Source organism: Euphorbia lathyris, chromosome 4 (assembly GCF_963576675.1).
Source record: "Euphorbia lathyris chromosome 4, ddEupLath1.1, whole genome shotgun sequence".
Lineage (NCBI taxonomy): Eukaryota > Viridiplantae > Streptophyta > Magnoliopsida > Malpighiales > Euphorbiaceae > Euphorbia > Euphorbia lathyris.
Genome location: NC_088913.1, coordinates 34,310,350 through 34,316,349, shown reverse-complemented (window position 1 = coordinate 34,316,349; position 6,000 = coordinate 34,310,350). Strand labels below are relative to the sequence as shown.

Below are 6,000 nucleotides of genomic sequence, written 5' to 3'. Positions count from 1 at the left end.
CATACATATTCTTACAATCAATTTCATCCCCATCCCAAATTGGATGGAGATCAGTTCATAGACAAACCAATCATAGCAAAAAGGATAATAGGAACAATGGAAAAAGGTTCAATTAAATATAATCGCAAAAGATAAAAGGGAAAGAGATAGAAATCCAAAACCCGTTTTGCCGATTCCAATTACAGAAATAGAAGATGAGGAACTTCTCCCATCAATTGTTCTTGAAAGAAAAGACAAAATAGAAAATAAACCTAATCTAGAAAGATGGAAATCTAATCTAAAAATATAAATTACATTGTGGAGGCGAGAAAGCCCTAGCGGCTCTCCGATTTATTCAATGGCTAATCCCCCCTGAAAGATTAGGATTAGCTCCCTATTTATAGAGTTAGGAAGGAAACCCTAATGCCTCAGGGGTAAACATGGCATTTACAAAGTATTTAATGGGCTTTTGGGCTTAATATTCACGGATTTCAGCAAAGGGGAAGGCGCAGGCGCGCCTTCCCCCGCCTCGTCTCGTCGAGACAAGGCCTGTCTCGACGAGACGAGGGCCTATCTCGACGAGACAGCCTGTGTCTCACCGAGACAGGTCCCATTTGGGGGATTAAACTCTGGTTTTTATCCTTTTGAGTCCCTGGGCTTTCGAAAGATGCTCTAATGGTCCCTGATGAATCCCAAAAGTGCTCCGATGGTCCCTGAAAAGTCCGGTAATTCCCCAATGGGCTTTGGTCTGGTTCGGAAATGTACGAAAAGTCCCTGATGATCCCTGAAAACACCGAACATGTCAAAATTAAGGGAAATTGCTAATTTAAACTAAAAGATAATAAAACGCTACTGAAATTAAAAGGAAATAAAGCAAAAGGAAGCTATAAGGGGCCTAAAAACCCTATACAAATGGGAGCTATCATTTGGTTCCCTGGAAGGAAACGAGTGCTGTTCTCAGCCATTTAGGGGATCCGCTCAAGATAGTTATGTCTTTGAGTAGTGAGCTTAAGCTCTGATACCACTTGTTGGTCCCGTGTGATTCCAAGGGGGGGTTAGGAACTAATATAATTTTTTCGCTAATTTAATTATACTGACTTGATAATTTTGATGAGTTTATTAACTCAGCTTTTGGTCAGCACGGCCGATCTTAATGTAAGACAGCTTTGGTCAGATGTTGACTAAGGCTGTTTTACTCATGAGTTGGGAATTGACACTTTCTGTGGTCAGCTTCCAACTCAGCACTCTGATTCACTCAGTATCAGTTTAAATGATTTATATGCTGAGTAAATTCAACAGACAACACATGCACATATATATATATATATATATATATATATATATATTGAGAGAGTCAGAAATTACTCAGTACGACTTATCCTGGTTCGGCCTCTCTGCCTACGTCCAATCCCCAGAGTCCTCCGGGCTTTTGGAATCCAATACTGAGCTCTTTAAAGGTAGAGCACAAACTGTTTACAAGGCAGTTGAATATGCAAGAGTACCGTCCTCTATTCTTCTACTCAACTCCTACTAAGCACCACAACCCAGTACTTAGATTTCTCTACCACTGAATGTTTACAACCAAACACTCAGCACAACACTCTCAATATCACGATTGATACAAGTTGTTCTTTTTCAAATGAAGAACACTTTAGATGATTACAAACAATCAATCTAGCATTTACACAGGAATAGAAAATGGGTGTAAGATCTCTTTCTTGTTTTTGAATGCTTTGAACTTGTATTTTTCTCTCTTGTATTTTTCCTTTTTGTCCTTCGGCAATGATCCAAGGAGTTTGATTGTCTTTATATAGATGAAGACCTGGAGGAGGATCATTTCAAATGATTTAGCCATTAAATCCAAAACGGCTCTTTTAGGAGACAGCTTCTGGTCAGCTTCAGGTTTTGCAGGCCAATCCTATCCTCTGATTTCTTCAGACGTCAGACTTGTCTTCTTCCTGCAGACGTTGTCTTTTTATGGCAGTTGTCTTTTAGCAATAATCTGTTGACCCATGCATCTTGGAATGTGTCTTTTGCGTAATTCCGAGGATTCAATTATTGGTGCAGAACGTTTGCAGAACTTGTCTTCTAGTGAACGGATCTCTCATGCTGTCCTGAAGATTTACTCAGTTTCTACTTTATTCGTTGTCTTCGTTTGCTGTCAACTTCTATGCTGAGTTCTGTTTTGCAAGACAACTTTTGAGAGGGCTTTTAATGCTGAGTTCCATTCCACTTTAACTTTGTTAAACTTCAGACTTCTATTCTTTGATACTGAGTTTGATTCTACTCAGCTTGTTCTTTGATCTCATGCTGACTTCGTCCTGTCTTATTCTTTATTCCTTTTTGTATTTAAGTTTATACTCAACATTGAACAAATAGATTAGTACAATTAAATCAAAGCACTTAAATTTAATTGTCTCTTAATCATGGATGATTTTGTCAAATCAAAATCTTATGGAAATGTGTTTCAACATCTTTACCTTTTCTCTTAATGAATAAGGTTGTATCAACTTTACCTCTGACATGATTTCTAGTCAGCAGGAAACTGGTCAGCCTCTCATACCAAGCACGTGGTGCTTGCTTGAGACCGTACAAAGGCTTTTTTAGTTTATAAACATGGTTTGGGAACTTAGGATCCTCAAACCCTGGAGGCTGATTAACATAGACCTCCTCATTTATAACTCCATTAAGAAATGCACTTTTGACATCCATTTGAAACAATTTAAAATTCATAAAACTGGCATATGCACATAATATCCTAATTGCTTCAAACCTTGACACTAGGGCGAAGGTCTCACCATAGTCAATACCTTCCTGCTGACTGTAGCCCTGAGCTACAAGTCTTGCTTTGTTTCTGACCACATTCCCTTGTTCATCTAGCTTGATGCGGAAGACCCTTCCTGCTAACTGATCAAGCTTTTCTTGCATTGCACCCATCCATAACTCGTCGTTCTCAGCTTCTGAAAAGTTCTTTGGTTCCAGAACTGAGACGAATGCTACATTTGCTGAGGTATCTCTTGAGTTGATTTCTTGTCATCAGGGTATTCTCAGCAGCATCGAGAATGGCGCTTTCAGAGGGTCCTCTTGGGATTCTGATTTCTTTTGGTAGTGTAATGTCTTGAGCTGGTTGTGTTTCAACAATCTCTGCAGGTATAGATTGGTCAGTGAAAACAATTTGAGTTTCATTTTTACCTTTGGTCAGCCCTTGAAGTGGTAACTCAGCGGCTCCACTTTGGTCAGCAGCTGCTGAGTATGGATCATCCTCAGTCGGTTGATTGACCTTCCCTGCATGGTTAGTTTCATCGAACTCAATGTGTACTGACTCTTCTAAGACCTGAGTTCGTTTATTGAAAACTCTATATGCTTTGCTATTTTTTGAGTAGCCTAAAAAGATAGCTTCATCAGCTTTTGAATCAAACTTTGCAAGGTTGTCTTTAGTATTTAAAATAAAACATTTACAACCAAAGGCACGAAAGTATCCAATGTTGGGTTTTCATCCTTTCCAAAGTTCGTAGGGGGTCTTCTTTAATATGGGTCTAACTAGAGCCCTATTGAGTATATAACAAGCTGTGTTGACAGCTTCTCCCCAAAAGTACTTTGGAAGCCTATTCTCACTCAGCATTGTCCTAACTATTTCAACCAAGGTTCTCTTCTTCCTTTCAACTACCCCATTATGTTGAGGAGTTCTAGGAGCAGAGAAATTATGGCCAATGCCGCTGGCTTCACAGAACTCAACAAACTGTTGGTTTTTTAATTCTCCACCATTATCACTTCGGATGTGAGCTAATTTTAGGTCTTTATCATTTTCAAGTTTTCTAAATAATGTTGAAAACATCTCAAAAGTTTCATCCTTGCTACTCAACAAGATGATCCAAGTGTATCGAGAAAAGTCATCTATAATGACCAAGGAAAATCTTCTACCACCCAAGCTCAGCGGCTGGACTGGTCCGAAGAGATCCAAGTGTAGCAACTCTAGTGGACGCTTGGTTGAGACAATGTTTTTACTTTCAAAAGATTTCTTGGTTTGTTTTCCTTGCTGACAAGCATTGCATAATTGATCCTTTTCGAACTTAAGTTCGGGCAGTACCTCAACTAATTGCTTTCTTGCTAACTTGGCCAGGAGGTCCATGCTTACATGACCAAGTCTCATGTGCCATATCCAGGAATTTTCTTCCTTTGACACTAAGCATATATTTTTTGAAAATTTCTTTTCTAAATTCAGCATAAAGACATTGTCAACATGAGGGGCAGTTAAAATCAACTCATTTGTTTTCCCCTCGAGTATTTTACATCCAGTGGCATCAAATATAACGTTTCTACCGCTGTCACACAGCTGAGCTACGCTCAGTAGGTTATATTCAAGTCCTCTGACTAGGTAGACTGACTCAATAGTAGGATTACCACCAACGGTTCCTGACCCCACTCTCTTACCCTTTTTGTTGTCTCCAAAACTTATGCTTCCTCCTCGTTTAAGCTCAAGTGTGATGAACTGAGTTTCATCACCGGTCATATGCCTCGAGCATGCGCTGTCAATGTACCACAACTTTGACTTCTCAGCACACCTCAGGCCTACCTGCAATATAGCTAGTTGTCTTTAGGTACCCAAGTCTTTTTGGGTCCTCGTTTGTTAGGCACAGCAGGTGATACATCATTTTTAATTTTATGACGGCACACATTGGTAGTGTGGCCAGTCTTACCACAGAAGTCACAATGGACCTTCCTTTGGGGACGCTTTATTGGTGGGTCAGCACCATTGTGCTGAGCATGCCAACACACCTTAGTGTGGCCTTTCTTCCCACAAAAGTCACATTGGACATTTTGCTAGGGAGTCCATTTCCGCTGACTAGTACCTGAGTACTCAGCGTAATGATGGAAACTTTTCTTATTCGGAACCTTTAGCTGGTTCTGAATAGATGTGATGTCTTTCCTCAGTTTCTTAGAATCTGATTGGACCTCAGTGACATACCTATGCAAGATTTTCAGATTTTCATCTTGCCTAGTATTGTCCTGGAGAAGATGACGAAGGTCACTGAGTTTGACCTCCTCAATCTCATCACATCGCCTGCTGAGTGCTCGTACTTTCTTGTTACACTTTTTGACAAGTGTGTAGAGATCACTCAGGGCGTTAATCATTTCATTTCTGAGCAAAGGTAGAGTTGTTACCTCAGTTGGTTGTTCCTCATTCTCAGATGCACATAAGGAGTCAGCTTGCTCAGAAAGACAGGGGTTAACAGACTCATCTGCCATGAAGCAGATGTTTGCTGACTCAGTGGCTTCAGCTCCTGATGAGGATGATTCATCGCTATCGCTCCACGTGGCCACCATTGCTTTTCTCCCACTTTTCTTGTCCTTCTTCAGAGTAGGACAGCTTGACTTGATATTGCCAGTTTGATGACATTCAAATCATGTAATTGGCTTTGAGCTTTCCTTCTTATACTTGATGTCGCTCGACTCAGCTTTGTACTTGTCATTTCTCTTGAAGGGCTTCCTGCTGTATTTGTCATTCTTGCGAAACAGCTTTTTCATCTTTCTGGTGAACATGGCCATTTCTTCATCGTCTGATGAGTCACCATCAGTTGAGTCAGCCTTCATAATAAGATAATTTTGCTTCTTGTCCTCAGCCTTTTCCTTCACCTCAAAGTTGTTCATTGAGATCTCATGGGTCAGCAGAGATCCAATAAGCTCATCGTACTTATAGGTGGTTACGTCCTGAGCTTCCTCAACGATAGTCTTCTTAGCTTGCCAGCTTTGGGGAAGACTTCTCAGTATCTTCTTCACTTGTTCTTCCTCAATGAAGTTCTTGCCGAGTCTCTTGAGCTCGTTGATAATGTTGGTGAACCTTGAGTTCATTTCAGAGATTCCTTCACCATCATTCATCTCGAACAGCTCATACAGCCTCATGTGCTGGTTCACCTTGGATTCCTTGACCTTGCTGGTTCCTTCATAGGTGACCTCCAGCTTCTTCCAAATCTCCTGTGCTGACTCGCAACCTGAGATTTTGTTGTACTCTGCAGCATTTAG

At 40.5% G+C, this 6,000-nt stretch overlaps 1 protein-coding gene across 1 annotated transcript in view; it reads right to left on the bottom strand.

Annotated features, from left to right (window-relative positions):
- Window positions 1-703: 703 nt before the first annotated feature.
- LOC136228064 (uncharacterized) overlaps window positions 704-6,000 on the bottom strand; it is a 68,314-nt gene continuing 63,017 nt past the window's right edge. Inside the window, exon 6 of the mRNA XM_066016893.1 lies at window positions 704-763. The gene's annotated coding sequence lies outside the window, so the exon portion shown is untranslated. The remainder of the gene's footprint in view (window positions 764-6,000) is intronic.